The 18,210-nt window shown below is 34.6% G+C and overlaps 1 protein-coding gene across 12 annotated transcripts in view; it reads right to left on the reverse strand.

The window, feature by feature from the left end:
• Tanc2 (tetratricopeptide repeat, ankyrin repeat and coiled-coil containing 2) overlaps nucleotides 1-18,210 on the reverse strand; it is a 463,309-nt gene that overhangs the window by 275,571 nt on the left and 169,528 nt on the right. For 2 of the 12 annotated variants that reach the window (XM_023563382.2, XM_063242115.1), the window contains exon 1: nucleotides 3,783-4,903. The exons of the other annotated variants lie outside the window; for them this stretch is intronic. The gene's annotated coding sequence lies outside the window, so the exon portion shown is untranslated. Of the gene's footprint in view, nucleotides 1-3,782; nucleotides 4,904-18,210 lie in introns of those variants that run through there. 12 annotated transcript variants of the gene reach the window in all.

Here is an 18,210-nt window from a genome sequence, read left to right on the forward strand (position 1 = left end):
GGTGATACAGAACTTCAAAAACAAAGTAGGAAATTAATAATCGGTACCATAATGTGCCATTTTTTTCAAAATAGCTGCCTATACCATCAGACATAACAAAATCAAACCAAAACAGGTCAAAACCAATCAAAACAAATAAATGAAGACATTACAGGACTTCAAAACAAGATAATAGAAAATCAACAACGAATACCATAATACATTCCATTGTCTTCAAAACAACTACACATACTATCAGACCCAGTAAAACCAAACAGAACAAAACAGAATAAAAACAAATCTAAAAAAAACTATGAAAACAGTACAAGAATTCAAAACAGGATAACAGGAAATTAACAATGGTTACCATCTTCCCTTTTTAGATGTTTCCTCCTCTATAATATTTATTGTATATTTTGGATCCCACTAACTCCTTCAGTTTTTTATACTATGACCATTTCGCCTATGAGCACGATCTCAAGTTGCTTCCATTTACCTACAAGAGTCTCAGGATTATCTTTCTTTATTGCTGAGTGGCTCTCCATTGTATTAAAATACCGTATCCTAGCTGAATGGCTCTCCATTGTATTAAAATACCGTATCTTTGTTATCCATTGTACAGTTGATGATCAAGTCACTCTTGCTTTTTTCTGGTCTCCTGTCAAACAGAGCAACTGTTTTCTCTCCTTTGATTTTTCAATCTGTGGATTTCCTTTCAAGTTAAGTGTGTTTCTTGTGTACAGTATATCGATGGATCTTGTTTCTTGATTTATCTAGAGAATTTGAGTAATCTGCCATTTTGCCACAATCTCCTGGAGTGCCAAAATGAGTTCTGCCATATTTCATTATGCATCATTACCCATTCCTTTCTAAGAAATAATACAATTTTTGTTTGATGTAAGGGAGGGAGTTGGCTTTCACATAGTTATGAGAAACTAAGCAGTTAAACGGGTTCCTTTATTGAAAGACTTCTTAGAGCTTTCAAAAATACCAAATTGTTAGCTTCTCCATCATCATTTGTCTATTTCATATGATGGATTCCTTTCTCATCATTATGGCTTAACTCAACTATAAATCACTACTATTTTGAACTGTGTAAGACTTTTATCTTAGCTGGATTCATTATTCATCTATAACCTCTGAATTCTCTATCTCTTTCTTAAGAAAGAAAGACATGTTTCTTTTACTTCAAGATCTCTATTTTTAGTCTGACACCCAGGCCAAGTGACCTAAGTAATTATGTCTGAAACAGGAAAATTTATACATAGGTACGCAAATTCACAGGAAAAAATGAGATGTTTCTATAGAGCAAGTTCTATTTAATTGGGAAGATACATTTTTATGATAAATCTAAAACAAATGTACACTATTTCAAACTGAAAAAATAAAACTTTCAGGCATTTCCAGGTTTTGCTTTTGGACATTCCAACTTTTTTCATAAGCATTAAAACTTTTCTGCTCTAAAGATATTCCCATTGAAAAAGCCCAAGAAGTGCTGCTGATGTAGGCCAAGGAGAGGAAGAGTAGTTAAGTAAAGTATCACTCTGAGAACAGTTTCTTTATGCCAAGTACCACATGGCTGCTTTGTATATATTAGCTTCTTAATGCCTACAATCATATTAGAAATGTGGATTTTTTCACTAACAGAAGAGAAACTTCAGAAAAGTTAACTTGTCCTTAACTGCAAAACTTACAGTAGTGAAAAATTTTATTATATAATGTTGGAAGCATAAAGAACACATGTCTGTCATTGAAATTTTGTGGTTGATTCCTATGGTAATAACTAGGGCTCACTCTTAAAATAATTTATAACCAATTTAATTATTTGAGTCAATACAGATCCTGACAGGAATAAGATTCATATTTTTAGTAAAAGCTTAATTAGTGATATTAACAAATTCCCAGATACTCAGAAGTCTTACCAGAAAGATATGCTTAAGTTTTAATTAATGACAACTGGGGGAAACTTAGCCCTTTTCTATTTATGTTTTCTATTAAATAAAGGCATCAACTAAGATTTTACCAGTTACTTATGTGCTACATGAATAATACTGAAAAAGCTTCTTTAAATTTTTTTAGAAAGTAAGTCTACAAAGGTCAAATTGTTTTGAAATTTAGGTCTTTTTTTTTTTTTTTAAAGAACACCACCACTTGAATCTGCAGTTGCAACTTTATAACAAATAAACTCTATGGCTCTCACTTAAAGAAAGCCTAACATAATATATATATGTTTGTCAGATCAACTTAATAGGGATTATTTACCATGAAAGGACTTACAAAATCTCTTAAAATGAGTGAATTTTAAATTAAATCTCTTACAATAAGTAAATATTAAATTATTCCACTTACAAACAAATGAATAGGTTTATATACAACCTTTCAGGAATATGTATTGATCAAAGCCCCAAACATGAGAAAATATCAAAGAATATGCAAGAAAAGATTATTTGAAAATGAATAAGTCCTTTGTTAAAAAATACTAACCTTATTTAAAAGTATCTAAATTGGTCTTTGTTACTATTATTAAGAATTAGTGTCAGAGACAATGGAACACAAAATCCTTTATTGCATATATGCATTTATGAGGATAAACTAATAACAAAGGAGCATTGGTATAATATACTCACTAAATATTTATAAAACTTTTTTAAACTTGTACTTTTAATCTCCATGCAACAGTAAAACTGTGACTATTCAACTTATTTAATGTTAATTACAGATAATACAAGCAAAATCTTTTAAAATGACATGATTATGAGTATGAAAGATTAATATTTTTAATTACCCTTACATATATCAGTTCTCCCTCTTTAAAGATTCCTTATACAGTGAACAAATGAAAAGATAAATAGGCAAAAGCCTCAAAAATGGAGGGACTAGAAATCAAAATGTATAATGAACAATAACAAAATTTCCCCCAACTGTGTAAATTAAAGAAACCTAGTCATTTCTCTATAGACTGCATCCTCTGAGCAGTATACATTTAAGAAGAGCAACTCAGGAGGATAAATAACTGAAAGAGTAAGCCCAGGTAAAAATGCCTTTTTCTTCTTTCTCTGACTAAAAATTAGTCCAAAAATTCTAATTTTGAAAAATCAAGTTCCCACCTCTAGTACAATTCTTAGTTATCATGGTTAGCTGAATAACTAAAGAGAAAAAAATAACTAAAAGACAGAAAACAGTCTTTCAAGAAAATTCAATTTGTAAATTCAATTTATCTTCAGTTGATAATTACAAATGAACTGCAAATACAAGTAAAAAAGGTAAAGTTGTTAACGTAGCCTGACCTTAACTGGGGAAAATACACAAAAATCAACATTACTAGTAAATAATGAAAAGGGTTTTTTAAAACTCCTTTCACATCCTTTTATTTGTAAACATTTCAGCTAATCAAATAGGAATTGATACAGTAATGAAACATGCTTACAAAATTTTCAAGTTTCTATACTTCATTTTAAAGATACTTTAATTATAACGGTACTGCAATAGGAAGTAGAAATCTATTCTGGAATCATATCTGAGAAGAAAAGCAATCTGACCTTCACGGTTGCATAGCTCTCTTTGAAATTACTGTTCACTTTTTAATAATATAAAATAGTTTTAAGAGGTTCATGATACATAAAAATTATGAAGTAAAAAGACCATACAAAATTAAATAAATATGCCCAATGACAAGCTTTAAATGGCTTCTCTGGAAAATAAGTTTCAAATTTTCTTAGGTTATATTTCTTTTCTTATAAAGCTCAAAGCAGGCCTTAACTCAGAAATCCATGTAACACAAAAATTCTACTCATCATACTCACAGGCTTTAGTTTTTCTTCCTCATTAGTCAATGCTATGAATTTTTCTCCTTTTTCAGGCTTATTCACTGCTCATGTTGTTATCAAACCTGATACATCAGTAATTATCCATATTTTAATCTTCTCCAGCCAGTTCTTTACTCTGCCAAGAACTTACTATGCATTACAGGTGACAATTCTTACAGCAGATGTTGATTATGGTCCCAAAGCACAAGAGATGCTCCCAAAGGGGCAGAGAACCCCTAACAACATCATCTGCTTCATTTTGTATCCAGAAAAGCACTGTGGTTATTTGTTTTGAAAAACTAATGGTTTCATGAAAGCATATATAGATGAGCTCTTTTCATTAAATCACTTGACATAGCTTATTTTTTCCAGAATACTGCAGCGAATACAGATTCTATGACTCCATTAGGAAAAAAATTTTTATACTTTTCTCTGTGGCGCAGTTTATTCTTCTGTTAGAGCAAATTTTTGGAAGAACTGGTTCTTTAGGTTTCTAATGGCGCAGCATTTAACAGAGTGAATGATTCACGGATGTTCTTCTTAATATTCGGGAGTAACACGGAAGGCTAGCAGTACAGCCTAGGTCCAGAGCTGATGAATGGTGCAGTGCTGCTGTTGTCATAGCAACCAGGGGGGGTGCAGTACCATATAAGGAGCAGTGACTAGGATTCTGGGAACAATTTATATTAAAAAGCTGCAAGCTCCTCGCCTTAAAGCTATAAACTCCTCTTTACTGATTCTTCAGGTTTTATTTTTCTGAATTGTGAGGCTGAGCTGTGAGCGCAGTTATTACAAAATACTGTGAGTATACACTAAAAAGAAAACACTACATAGTGAGGTAATTTAAGTACTAATAATGTTTCAGTAAGCTAGTATGTGTTTGCAGTATTTTCCAAGTTTATTGGTTTAAATGTTAAACCCTTTTCAGGCTTATTGTGTTTGTTGCAAACGTAAGAAACTGTTCAGAACCTGAGGTAGCAGAAAATTCATTTCAAAAATATTTAGATCTGAAACCTTAGAATCTTTCATTCAGATGATATGCATCAAATTTCACCAAAATTGCATCATCATCAATTGATATACTAATGAAATAGTAATGATACTAATACCAATTTCAAAGACAGGCATACTACCTCCTGTATTCCTTCTAGATGCAGAAAGGTTCAAAAGATACTAACTTCAATGAAAATGTTCATTCCGGATCAAAGAAATTTCTACATCAGTTTCTGGTGAAATAAGGTCACTATTATATCCCACACTTTTTCTGAAGGTCCCTCTCTACTGAGCCTAGGAGAACCTTTTTCCTGTAATAGTTTCTCCCTACCTGCCAGGAATCCAGAAAGTCCTTTCCCTCTCTTCTAGTGTACAGCAAGGTAGCTTCCAAAAAGATTAAGGGAGAAAGGGAAGTTAGAGAAGGTGTCAATGCATGGTTGGTTGTAGTGATATCATTTTGCAGTACTCTGGACATGGCTCTGGTCTGTGCAGAAAAAAAAAATCTTTCATTCAACTCCTAAAGTATGGACCACTAGTGCTTTACTGGCAATTTCATATGAAATAGTTTTATTTCATATCAATGTCTGCTTCTTTCCATCATCATTTATTTAATAAAATATTTAGATACAACATAAAGCAAACTAAATCATGTAACTATTTATTACATTGTTCTCTTACATGGATAGCACATGTCAATCACAATTTTAATTGTATACTTTATAGGGTTTAAACCCAGGGTGTGCGACATGAGCTACATCCCACCCTTTTTAAAAATTTATTTTGAGACAGAATCTTAAATAGTTTCCAAGGCTGATCTTAGACACTCAACCTCCTGCCACAGCCTCCCAAGCAGTTGGCATTACAGACATCTGCTATCATGCCTGGCAGTGAATTTTATGCATTAATCTCCATAAAGGACAACCATAGTAAAAATGAGTAAAAAGGACTTTAGTGCAGTGGGAAAGACATCTTTTGACTAGTTTTCTGACTATAGTTGTAGTAACAGCTTACTAGCTAAGCTAAGTGTTTAATCACTCTGACCCTCAGGTTTGTCATCTATAACGTATGGGTAATATCATAATTTCTATTTTCTTCCTAAAGCTATTGTAGGAGTAGAATAAAATAAATTAATGTAACACAAAGACTTGAAATTCTAAAGATTTAATCTTTTTTTTTTTTTCCCCAGCATCGGGGATCGAACTCACGACCACACACTTGCCAGGCAGGCGCTTATGCCACTGAGCTAAATCCCCAGCCCTTAAAGCCCTTAAAATACCTAATTCAAAAAAAAAAAAAAAATCAGAAAGGAAAATGAATTTCATAGAACTCATCAGAAACAGAAAATTGCTGGAAAGGTTAAACAGTTTTTCCAGGCTACTTTCTGTGTTTGACTGGAAATGTGGTTTCATCACATGTCACATAATCAGTCTCATCATACTGTACACACTTGACACAGGTAGCTATTTCTTTTTAGGAATACAGTGTTATGGATTAAAAACTGGTGGTCAATTTAACATCAGCTGAATTAAATCAGCATGGTGCTGAGCACAGATGGTCCACCTGAGGAAAGTTGCCAGCATAAATAGAGACAAGGAGAGGACAAGTGAGGTGCTGTGGGTTTCTTGAAGTGTTGCTGTTTGAGCCGTTGGTTCTCCTGGAGGAGCCATCATGACTAGCTTCCTCAGTGTGAGTTTGACCATTGTCATCAGAGGAGCTCTGGCCTTTGCTGGTGAGAGTGGCTGTGGTTCACTTTGGGGGAGCTCTGGTCCTTACATCTAGCATTGCTTTCTGGCTCCAGAGGGGAAGACTTGTGCTGTTTATCTCCAGGACAAACTCATCATGCTGGCTTTCTGGCATGTACTAGACTGTTCTTATTGTCAGAGGAACTTGGAGCCTCTGTGTCGCTGAGGATGGCTGTGGTACTTCTCAGGGCAGCCCTGGTTCTTATTTTGAGTATAACTTCTTGGCTCCAGTGTAGAACTCTCAGCCTCTCAGCACAGCTCATTTACCCCGCTGCCATAGACTTTCTAGCTTCGATTGTTAACCTTTGGGCATTCCCAGTGCGTATCCATACAACAGACTGGTGTGAGTCCTTCTTGTGGGCTCTAGACCTCCAGTTGGACTCGTGGGAGGATAAGCTCTAGGTCTTCATCTGGACTCATGCAGATTGGACTTCATCCCACATTGCTGTGGGACGGGATGTGAATATCCTATGTCTTTAGTGTTGTAGACAGATTTCCTGCACTTTCTTGAGTTTAACTCTTAGTGATCATCATAAAAAATATTATAAATTCTGTGTCCTGATTCTAATTGTTCTCCTTACAACTCCTGAATACAACATAATAGTAAACAGAGACACTGTGAATTTGAGTTAAAAGATTATAATAATCACAATGTAATTTCACAGCATGACATGACTTCTAAATGGAGGAAACCAAAGAAGTTCCTATAGAATGATATTAAGGAACATGCAAAGTGTTTCAAAACAATTGTTTCAATTTTCATTTATCTTTTACTTCACCTAACAAGAAACTATAAACATAAAAATAAACATTTATGTTGATTTGAAAATTCTAGGAGCCAGGCATAGTGGTGGTACACTGTCTGTGATCTCTACTAATATATTTGGGAGGCTGAGGCAAGAAAATCACAAATTCAAGCCCAGACTGGGCAACACAGAGAGACCCAGCCTTAAAAAAATAAAAATTTAAAAAACCAGGGACAATGGTATACTCCTGCAGTTTCAGCTACTTGAGAGGCTGAGTCAAGAGGACTACTTCAGCACAAAAGGTTAAACTGGCATGAGCAACACAGAAAGATCCTTTGGGGTTGGGAGGAATTCTATGGACAGCACATTTCAGTTCTCTGTTTCCTTGATTGGCTAATCTTTTCTATCTAGTAAGCTTTTAAAAATCAAGTATGTATTGCTTTGGGTTAATAGTTATTTTTAAAGAAAATTTCTTTAGTTGTGACTCTTTAGAATATAGTAACTCATCTTACAAAAGAGAGCAAGTTTTTCTCCCATAATCCCACTTTCCAAATCAAGCTGAGTTATTCATGCGATAAACAGATTTTAGAATAATTCTAAAAATTATGTAGACTTAAAAGCAGATCATTTTGCACTGACTTTTATTTAAATTTGGCTTAGGCTCTGTAGAAGCTGATTGGGATGACAGTATGGCTAAGGCACCATAAAAGAAAAAGTACAGAGATTTATTTTGCTTGAAAAATTGTATTTAAGATAAAGAGCAGAGATTTAAGGATGTAAGCTTTTCCCTTAGTTACTAATTTATAACTCCCTTATGAATTATTTAGGTAAACCAGTCTAAAACTTACATGAAATTTTACATTCTTTTTGTTTTTATTCTTTTTCCAATCTTCCCCCATTATAAGCTTTCTCTAGTGAGTAGTCATCAGTAATAAATGCTACAGTATTTTCAAGACAGGGTGATAATTACAGTTACATGAATGCATAAATTCTCTATTTTCAAAAAAAATAAAAGTAAGAAAATGTCTGTCCCACTTGTTATAGTAATTCAAGTTTGGGCCAGATTTCTATGTGTAGTTGTGTCTTTTATACCACTGGTTACTGCTCTAGAGTAAGACTTCAACTTGCAACCATAGTTGCAAGTTGCACAGATGAGCACAGAAATATGCTTAATAAGGGAGCAATTGTCTAGCATGTTTAAGGTCCTGGGTTCCATCCATAGTACACAAATGAGACAGACAGGGACAAAGACAGAGACACAGAGAGACAGAGAAACAGGGAAAAAGAGATTGAGAAAATCATATAATGTGGTCCCCTTATATTAATCAACTACTTCATCTACTGATAACAAAAGACTAAGATCATTACAAATCTGAAGAATAAACTGGTAGGACTGAACACATTAAAGAGCAGTATTTGTTTAATGAATGTTTGGAAGAATATTTGAGAGATTCTGAAGATATTTATCATACTACTGTATGATGTTGTGTCATGCTACTCTATTTTCACTTTATATGTTACCTTTACTATCTAAACCTGCATAAAATTAGCCCAAATATGCAATGCTACTTCTAAACTGTAATTACCACACTTGAAAAAGATCGTTAATTGGCAGGTAGTTCTTTTAGAATTTTTAATTGATAAGTACAGCATTAAAAAGTGTTAAAACTATCCCAAGGCCGTAAACACGCACACGGGTTGAATCCCAGTGCACAGGGAAACCTTGGAACTTTATGCCCAGGCAGTAAGACCATGCCCTGCATCTGCAATCACCCTCAGACACATAGGAAGTATCCATGGGCCTAACTGGGCCACGCCCAGCAAACTCCAAGCAGCTAGCAGGGGCTGGAATCCATCCCAGGCCCTGAACCCTGGCAGGTTGAATTCCAATGCACAGGGAAGCCTTGGAACATCTCTCCCAGGCGGAAAGCCCACTCACTGCATCTGAAATCACCTGAGGGTACATGGGAGTTCATGTGGGCCTAACTTGCCCTGGCCCAGAGAACTCGAAGAGGATAGCAGTTGTCTGTGGTCTGCCCTGGGAGCCAAAAGTGTGCCAGGTGATTCCCACTATAGGTGGGGAAGCATTGAAATATCCCTCAAAACCTGGAAATACAGGAAAATGACAAAATAAAAGAACAAAATGCAATCTCAAACTTGCAACCCAATGCAAGCAAACATAGAAGAGATGGACACAGAAGAAAAATATAAGCCATATACCTGAAATTCATGAAATAACAACTGAAGTCAAAGAAACAACTCCAGGAAGCTATAAAAGAACTTAAATCAGAAATAATCTCCCAGGTAACAAAATAAATGCTAAGTATAATGAAAAAAATGCTGAACACATCTAAAGAAGACATACTTAAAAATTTAGAGGAATAATGCAAAAAGATGGAAACTCTGAATGAACAATATAAGAAACAGAATGCATAAACCAGATTCAAAGAGATATACAGAAAACCAAAAATTCAATTAAAAGTTGGCAAAACCACCTCAACGAAGGTGAAGACAGAATTTCAGACCTCAAAGACAAGATTGCAGCTAGTGAACAGGAAAGGAAAGATTTTTTAAAAATAACAAAGTACCAGGAAATAACAATTCAACAACTGCAAGATAATGCAAAGAAAAACAACGGAAGATTGATAGGGATAAACAAAAAGGAAGATGACAACAAAAACGGTATTAAGAGGCTATGTACAGAACTAATACCTAAAAATTTCCCAAACCTGAGAATGGAAACTGACATACAGATCAGTGAGCATATAGAACTCCAAATAGCCATAACAAAAATAAAACTACACCCAGACATAATCACCATCCCAGAAATCCAACATGAAAATAGAGTATTAAACACTGTTAAACACAAGAGACAGATCACCTAAAGAAAAGCCTATCAGAATCACAGCAGACTTCTCAACACCAACAATGAAGTCAAAAAGAGCATGGAGCGAAATATTTCAGATCCTAAAGGAAAATGACTTCCAATCCAGACTGAAATACCCTGAGAAACTGTCCTTCAAAACGGATGGAGAAATAAGATACTTCCACAACAAAGAACAGCTGGAGAACTTCATGACCACCAAACCAACCGTGTAAAGAATATTGAAAGACATTCTAGACAGACATAGGAAAAAAACCACTAAGCAAGGCAAACAATTAAACAGAGTGGAAAGGTAAAGAATCAACAGCAGAAAGATAACATGTCAAAAGTAAACTAAAATATATCAGTTATAACCATTAATGTAAATGGTCTCAATTCACCAATTAAAAGAAACAGACTGGCCGAATGGATCAAGAAAAAACATCCACCCATATGCTTTATACAGGAAACCCATCTAACCCAAAAAGAAACACATAGACTGAAACAATACTCCATGCAACAAGATTTCGCCAAAGCAGCAGAGGTAGCTATTCTGCTTGCAGACAATGTGAACTTCAAACTAAGAATGATCCAGAGAGATAAAGGCCACTATGTACTAGTTAGGGGAAAACTTTAAGAGGAAGAGATAACAATCTTAAATATCACCAAATTTGGGAGCACCCAGCTATACAAAACAAACATTAACAGAAATGAAAACTCAAATAAGCAATAACACAATTGTAACAGATCTTAACACACCATTGACACAAAGGGACAGATCAACTAGACAGAAAATCAGCAAAGAAATAAAAGAATTGAATCACACTTGTAAACAAATAAACTTAGTAGGCGTATACAGTGTTCTACCCCACAACATCAGAATATATATTCTTCTCAGTAGCATATGGAACATTCTCTAAAATAGACCATATACTACCCCACAAAACATGCTTAAGTAAATGGAAAAGAACTGAAATTATCTTATGCATGTTATTGGATCATAGGACCATGAAACTAGAAATTAATTAACAAAAGAAACTACAAAAACCCCACAAACACATGAAAATTGAATAATAAACTCCTGAGCAATCAATGGGTCACAGAGTAAATTAAAGAAGAAATTAAACAATATTTACAGGCAAACAAGAATACAAATACATCTTACTGGAACCTGTGGGACACAATGAAAGCAGTCCTCAGAGGAAAATTTATTGTGGTGAATTCTCACATCAGGAAAACAGAATGAACACAAATAAACAACCTGATGCTACACTTCAAACATCTAGAAAAAGAACAACAAGTCAAGCCCAAAGCCAAAAGAAGAGAGGAAATTATAAAGGTCAGAAAAGAAATCAAAGCAATAGAGACAAAGAATCAATGAATCAAAGAGTTGGTTCTTTGAAAGAATAAATAAAATTGACAGGCCTCTAGCCAACCTTATTAAAAAAAGGAAAGAAAAAATTCAAATTCATGCAAAAAGGAATGAAAACGGTGAAATCACTACAGACCTTGTGGAAATACAGAAGATCATCAACACCTATTTCGAAAACCTGGCTTGATAACACAGAACAAATGAACAGACTCCTAGAAACATATGATTTACCAAAGCTGAGTCAAGAAGATGTAGAACTGCCGAATAACCCAATTTCAATTAACGAAATTGAAAATGTAATTAAATCCTTGCCAACAACGAAAAGCCCAGGTCCTGATGAATTTACTGTGGAATTCTACAAGAAATTCAAAGAAGATTTAATGCCCACACACTATTCAAACTCTTCAATGAAATTGAAAGGGAAACAATTCTCCCCAACTGATTCCTGGAAGCAAACATTAATACCAAAACCTTGAGAAAGACCCAACTAAAAAAGAGAACTACAGGCCAGTCTCCCTAATGAACACAGAAGCAAAAATTCTCAATAAAATTTTGGCAAATAGAATGCAGCAAATCATCAAGAATATTATAAACCATGACCAAGTAGGAATCATCCCAGACATGCAGGGATGGTTCAACATATGCAAATCAATAAATGTAATCCACCATATCAATACAGCCAAAAATGAGAACCACATGATCATTTCTATAGATGCAGAAAAGGCTTTTGATAAGGTCCAACACTCATTCATGGCAAGAACCTTAGATAAAATCAAAATAGATGGTCTTTACCTCAATATGATAAAAGCTATCTATGACAAACCAACAGCTAGTATCATATTAAATGGCCAAAAACTGAAAGCCTTTACCCTAAAATCAGGAACAAGACAACGATGTCCATTATTACCACTCCTGCAGGAAATACTAGCAGAGTAATTAGACAAAAAAAGAAAAATAAAAGGATAAGGATAGGAAAAGAAGTTAAATTATCATTATTTGCAGATGACACGGTACTCTACATGGAATACCCCCAAAACTCCATTGAAAGATTCCTAGGCATAATAAATAAATTCAGTCTAGTAGCTGGATAAAAAGTCAACACTCAAAAATCAATAGCATTCCTATACACTAACAACAAAACCACTGAGAGAGAAATAAGAGAAGCCACACCCTTCACAGTAGCATCCAAAAAAATGAAATGCTTAGGAATTAATCTAACAAAAGAAGCAAAAGATCTATTCAGGGAAAATTATAATGCCCTGAAAAAGAAATTGAAGAGGACCTCAGAAAATGGAAAGACAACCCTTGTTCATGGATAGGAAGAACAAACATTATGAAAATGGCCATTCTTCCAAAATTGTTATATGATTTAATGCAATCCCAATCAAAATGCCACTAGCATACCTCACAGATTTAGAGAAATCCCTCCTAAAATTTATCTGAAACCAGAAGAGACCTAGAACAGCAAAGGCAATTCTAAGCAGCAAAGGCAAGGCAGGAGGCATCACAATCCCTGACTTGAAGTTATACTACAAAGCTACTGTAATAAAAGCAACATGGTACTGGAATAAAAACAGACCTGGCGATCAATGGAATACAACTACAACTACAAACACACTCAGCCACCTTCTCTTTGATAAAGGAGCCAAACAAAGTCCATTGGAAGAAAGATAGTCTCTTCAATAAATGGTGCTGGAAAAACTGGCTCTCCATATGCCGAAAACTAAAACCAGACCCATGCCTATTACCATGTACTAAACTAAAGTCTAAATGGATCAAAGATCTAAAATTTTAAAACAGAAACAGTAAATCTGTTGGAAGACAAAGTAGGTAGAAATATTGAAGACATAGGGGTAGGTAGAGAATTCATGAACAAGAATCAAACTGCACACGAAATACTTCACAGAATCAACAACTGGGATTGTATCCTATTAAAGAGTTTTTGCATGTCGAAAGAAATCTCCAGCATAGTGAAAAGAAAGCCCACAAATTGTGAAAACACCTAGTGAATGGTCCCTCAGAGAAAGGACTTCTGTCTAGAACATATAAAGAATTTTTAAAAATCAGATCCCCAAAATTCAAAACTCATTCCAAAAATGGGCATCTGAGATGAATATACAGTTCTCAGATGAAGAAATACAAATGGCAAATAAATACATGAAAAAATGTTCAGCATCATTGGTCATTTGAGAAACACAAATTAAAACATCCCTGAGGTTCCATCTCACACCAGAAAGAATGGCCAGGATCAAAAAAAAAAACAAAAAACAAAAACAAAAAACTACCAACAACAAATGCTGGAGAGGCTGTAGGGGGAAAGGAACTCTTCTGTACTGTTAGTGGGAGTGCAGACTGATGCAGCCACTGTGGAGGTCAATCTGGAGATTCCTCAAAAAGCTGGGATTGGGAAGTTCAATTTGACCCAGCTATTCCATTTCTGGGCATACTCCCAGAAGAACTGAAAACATCATACCACAATGATATATTTGCACCCATGTTTATAGCAGCACAGTTTGTAACAGCCAAATCTTGGAAACAACCTAAGTGTACATCAACAGAGGAATGGATAAAAAAGATGTGGTATTTTTGTGCAATAGAGTACTACTCTGCTACAAAGAATGATCACACTGAGATATTTATGAGTAAATTGACGAAACTTGAGACCATACTCATAAATGAAATAAATCAAACTCATATGTGCAAATACTGTATAGTCTCTCTAGTGTAAGAAGTGGTAAGAGTACATAAGATACCAAAAAAACTCAGTAAAAGGACAAGAATCTGCTTAGAGGGAAAAAAATAATATCTCAGGAAAAATGAGCGAAAAAAAGGGAAGAGAAAAAATATCTAAAATTATATAAACACACTTAGGATAGCTAAGATGATTGTGCTATGAATTCTATAAGTTCTTGGAACAAAACAGCTAACATTCATAGGATTAGAACAATTTTTCATATTATTGTATGGTGATCTGAGGAACTCTTGAAGATCATTATGTAAAATAACAACTGTTACGCTCGTACCATCTTGTTTTGAAGACCTATATTGTCAGTGTTCTGAGTTCTTTGCTATTTTTGTGTACATGTCTTTTTCATTTTGTGTTTTTCTAGGAATTTGTTTTGTTTTGTTTCCCCTCTAATACAGAAAGAATAGGCACACGTGTAGAGACTCATACATGTGTAGAACTTCTAAACAGTTTTATGACAATCAATTATATAACACATGATGAAATTAACAACTACTTTGAAGAAAAAGAGACACTGAGGTACCCAGTGCTGATTCTGTAGTGTCATGATGTGAAATCCACCAATACTATTATTCTTTGTTCAGAGTGATTTTAGTCTGTTTTGTTTTCTTTAATTTCAACATACATGAAGGTATGAATGGCTATTTTGAAGAGACAAGATACATTATGGCAGTCATTATTGACTTCTCTATTGTCTGGTCTTGAAGACCTAAAATGCCCTCATCATCCTGTTCTGATCAGTTTTATACAATTTTGTTTTATATGAATTCATTGTATGTGAAGATAGGTACCACTATTTGGAAGAAAACAAGAGACAAGGAGATAGACAGTGAAGATCTCTAGTTGTCTGGCTTTGAAATCTGTGTTTCTTATATTGTTTTCTTATGATCTGTTTTGTTTTATTTTAACTTTACCCTCTTTAAAATAAAAATTTTAAAAAGTGTTAAACCACATATTATATATATAATATACATATATATATATATCTTGCTTTTATTTATTAAATTAATCTTCATTTGTAAAGTTTAACAATTGATATAGATGGACATATAAATAATCACTTTCAGAAGCCAGAAACACAGACTAATTAGAAACAGAAAACATGGATGTCCAAAAAATTTCGGTATAACTCAAAATGCTGTTCATTATGCTGCTGAAACAAAACCAGCAAACAGACCATTAATACAACACAGATAATTCCAAATGGCTCTATTTCTCATTTAACAAAACTCAGTCAATAACATGAAAGAACAACTGACATAAATGCTAAGGGAAGGTGTACTCACAATAAAGTTCATCTAAAATGAAACTGTCATTTCTACCCTCTGAAAGAGTTTTGGTCCAGACAGGACACTGTAGCCGGTGAAGCCTTAGAGGCAGAACCAAGGAGCTGCTATGTCCCCCACCCCTAGGAATTTACCTGTGACTCCATCTTCCCCGCCCCTAGGAATTTACCTATGGTGCCAAACAAAGACCAATGGGCTACCCATGCATCCCTAATGCCCTCTTAGGTTCCACCCCAAACCGAGGCTACTTATATACCCACCATGGCACGAGTCCTCCAGAGAGAAAGCCAGACTCCAGCAGTGGGGGGGTGGGGGGGTGTTGTTTTTCTCTCTCCACATTCTCAGAATAAAGGTCATTTATATTTCATACTTCTTATTTTTTCAGCCGCCGCCAGTCCCCCACAGTTCTATCCATCTTTTGGATATAATCTTATCACCCTCTAGTGTTTAAAATTCTTATCAGAGAGGAGTAATTCTATCACACCACACCTTTATAAAGTTAGGTGGTAAATATGTCAATTTGGTACTTAATTTTCTAAGATGAGAAAAACTATAGTTTGACATTATAAAATTCTATTGTGATATTAATATATATTCTTTGTACAACTTCACATAATCTCATACTACAATTTATTTCTTGTTTAGAGAGTAAGGATACCTTTTGAATTGTGGATATTTATTTACTTCCTTTTTGCCATGCTTTGTGACTGAGAAGTATTCTAAGAACCAATATTATTTAGCCCCTATTTTTAACATTTTACAGTTTATTTTGTTGTTTTGTTTTGTTTTTTTTTTGAGTTTTGTTTTTAGAGGGTCTTACTATGCAGTTTAGGCTGGCCTTGAACTCATGGAGATCTTCCTGCCTCGGCCTCCTTCCTGCGTACTGGGATTATAGGCAAATGCCACCATATCCAGCAACATTTTATAGTTTTTTAAAGTTTTTAAAGACAGCAAGTGTGCAGATAAGCAAGAAAAAAGGACAGCACCAATTAAGCATAAAAATTGATTATGAAAAACTGTAGTATAAAATCAAGATAAATTTTATTAGCAAGAAAATAGATAAAGCATAGACAAGGACAATTTTCTTGGTATTTGTGAATCATTACAAAGTAATTAAAAAGGAGCTATAAGATTATTTCACTGAATGATGGCCAAAACTTACTATCTGATAGTACTCCTTCTAATATATCTCTCTCCGGACCCATAGACTTTCAGTTAGAAAGATTTTGACTGTCAAATTTAATAAATAATTTAAACTAACTTGGCCAAGCATGATGGCCTGTAATCCCAGAATTCAGGAGACTAAGGCAGGAAAATCCCTGTGAGTTCAAGGCCAGCATGAGCTACATAATGAGTTTAAGGCAGCCTGAATATACTATATAGTGAGACCCTGTATTAAAAACCAAACAAATGAAAAACAAAACAAAAACTAACTGGACCCTCAAATAAAGTGAGCTGATTAAAATAAGGTGATGTAATTCTATAGAAAAAAAATTAAGATAGTCTGTATGATTTTGATGACAAGCGAAAGTGTACTGTCTTCCAGGCTTTTTTAAATATTGAAAATTCCATCAGGGAATGGCCCTGAATGTTACGAAGCTTAGTGGCACTAAAGATAATGTCATCTAAAAGTAGGACTGCTAAATTATGTTTAAATGTTGTAACAAGCACTAGACACATAGAAACTCTTTATAAACATTCCTGTATTCCCGTCAGGGTAAGGTATTATTAAATTTATTTTTGTATGAGGAAATAAAAGTTCAATGTGCCAATACATGAGTGAGGAATTGTAAATTGGTACTTTGACTAAGTGAGCTCTTTACCAGTAAGGCCTTAATAGTTTCGTTTTGTTTTGGTACTGGGAATTGAACTCATGACCTTATGCTTGTCAGTCAGGTGCTTTGTCACTGAGCTACATTCCCAGTCCTCTTAATGGACTCTATCACATTTTACACATTCCACAAAGATCTACTGAAGACAAAGGTCTACTTTATGATATGTCCCCATTGCTGAGATATTTTTGTAAATTACTTCTTTAGGTATAAGCGGGATGGGGTGGGGTGGAGGACTTTTTCCATCAAATTGAAAAGGAGGTTGAGCCCTATGTGAACAGGAAACTTCCAGAGATAATGGGAAGCAAACTTGATTAGAAGCTACATAGAACCACAGCATGTGAGGTGAGGTTGGGTTCTTAAAAATCGTTTAAATTATTCTCTTTGCTTCAATATGAAGGAACTGCATTATAGCACTGGGGAAAAAACCAAAACAAGATCATTCTTAAGTTCTACTTTTGTCAAAATATTCTCCAGGCAACTTTTTTTACAAAAGCACTAAGTAAAAAATTGTGAGTTGTTTTTTTTTGTTTTGTCTTTTGTCATTTTCCTTTTTATCCGTACGGGGGATTGAACTCACGACTGTCTGCTTGCAAGGCAGGCGCTTATGCCGCTGAGCTAAACCTCCAGCCCCCCAAAATTGTGAGTTCAATGAGAAAAGCCAGTTTTTTTCTTAGAGCATTGAATGTGAAAGAAACATATATTCCAAGATCATAGAAAAGGCACATATTTCAAGGTGTCACTAACAAAGGACCTTCAACATTCCAGGCAATCTCAATGTTGGAGATTACTCAGTGCCTTAGTGTGAGTTCCACTGCTTGGACAGACAGTAGAAAACAAGGAGT

This window comes from Cavia porcellus, unplaced genomic scaffold (assembly GCF_034190915.1).
Source record: "Cavia porcellus strain 051 isolate PalLab524CR breed Dunkin Hartley unplaced genomic scaffold, mCavPor4.1 scaffold_32, whole genome shotgun sequence".
Lineage (NCBI taxonomy): Eukaryota > Metazoa > Chordata > Mammalia > Rodentia > Caviidae > Cavia > Cavia porcellus.